The sequence below is a fragment of the Calidris pugnax genome, unplaced genomic scaffold (assembly GCF_001431845.1).
Source record: "Calidris pugnax isolate Ruff unplaced genomic scaffold, ASM143184v1 scaffold102, whole genome shotgun sequence".
In the NCBI taxonomy this organism is placed as follows: Eukaryota; Metazoa; Chordata; class Aves; order Charadriiformes; family Scolopacidae; genus Calidris; species Calidris pugnax.
This window is the reverse complement of record NW_015090846.1, coordinates 2,780,282-2,781,679: the sequence shown is the minus strand read 5'-3', so window position 1 is coordinate 2,781,679 and position 1,398 is coordinate 2,780,282. Positions and strand designations below refer to the sequence as shown.

At 52.0% G+C, this 1,398-nt stretch overlaps 1 long non-coding RNA gene across 1 annotated transcript in view; it reads left to right on the top strand.

Moving 5' to 3' along the window:
* Positions 1–1,175, top strand: part of LOC106888519 — a 3,894-nt gene extending 2,719 nt beyond the window's left edge. The window contains exons 3-4 of the long non-coding RNA XR_001412118.1: positions 382–459; positions 570–1,175. This is a non-coding gene — a long non-coding RNA (uncharacterized LOC106888519). The remainder of the gene's footprint in view (positions 1–381; positions 460–569) is intronic.
* The last annotated feature ends 223 nt before the right edge of the window (positions 1,176–1,398 follow it).

Below are 1,398 nucleotides of genomic sequence, written 5' to 3'. Positions count from 1 at the left end.
CCCCCCAGCCTCCCCGTGTACCCCAACCCATTTCAGGCCATCTGTATGACCTGCACCTCGCAGCCCCCAGGGCTGTGTGCTGGGTACACGCTCCTCACTCAGCCTTGCCTTACAGGTCTGCTTTATTATTTTTGTGTGTGTGTGTGTGTGCGTTAACAAGAATATCTCTGCCATCAGCTGCTTTGATTGTTGCAGAGGTAGGCGAGAAGCCTCCTGGCTTCACCACCTCCCACACAGAGGCTGGCTTTGCAGCTGCAGTGATTGTTCCTCAGCGTCCAGGGGCCAAACACGCTTTTTATTAGGCAGTAAAAAAGCCAGGCTGTAGCTAGCAGCTTTAATTATACGCATAGAATAAACTCCTCTGTTGTCCTCTACCTACAGACCTGACCTCACAAGGCAGGAGAGTAGGGGGTCAACCAAAATTATCCCTGGCAGGACTCCACTCCTTCCAGCAGCCCGGTGAGTCCTGCCCAGTGGGTGCTGTTGGAGACCTTGAGGGTGGGCGGAAAGAAAAGCTGCACAAAGAACTAAAAGAACAAGAAAGTTATTCCCAGAAATTGCCTCCGCAGGGAATGGGGAGCTGCGGCCTGAAATCAGCATCCTCCTGAATGTTCCTGGGGCAGGGCAAAGCTCTGATTGCGGGATCGGGGAGGCAAGAGGGATGCTGCTCCCTCTGGGATCACCCCACGCTTACACACAGCTGGACCCAAAACAGATGGACATCGGGCTAAAAGAAATGTCTTTAAAAAAAAATCCTACTAAACTTTCCTTGGGATATCAATTGTTTTTCATTCTTCGGAGGGATCCTCCTTCCTCCGCTGGAAAGGAAGGATCATGCCAGTGGAGTCGCTCCTTCCTCCTTTATCTCTGCTTGGCTACATTTGGAAGAGATTAGCGTTGCATTTGTTTGACATCCAGGTTAATAGCTTCCCTTCGTCCCAGTCTCGGCTTCCGGTTTTGGCTATCTGGAAAGCCAGGCTGGAAATTAATCGGCAAACTCTGGGGAGAGGATCTCGGAAGAAAACTCAGACCAGATTTGGAAAGAGGCTCCTCTAAACCGTGCTGATTTGGCTAGAAGCCACGGGTGGAAAAATTAGAGATTTTTCAAGAGTTTGCTGCCAAGGAGTTAATGGCTGAGAGTTGAGGTCTTTAATAAAGACACTGGTAATTAATTATAGGAGTTGTCTTTCGTGTTTGAAAGTCAAGGAATACGATCGCTTGTTTGGGTTAAACATCTCCCCTGCAGTATTTGCAACCCAAACACGAGCTGGGGAGTGGGAGCGAAGGGGCAGACAAAGCAAGGGCTTGTGTGCGGGGGCAGCGGGGGGGTGCGGAGCCCCGGGAGGGGTCCTGCCTCTGCCCCCCGGGGGCAGCCGGGGCTGGGGCGGCGGGGAAACG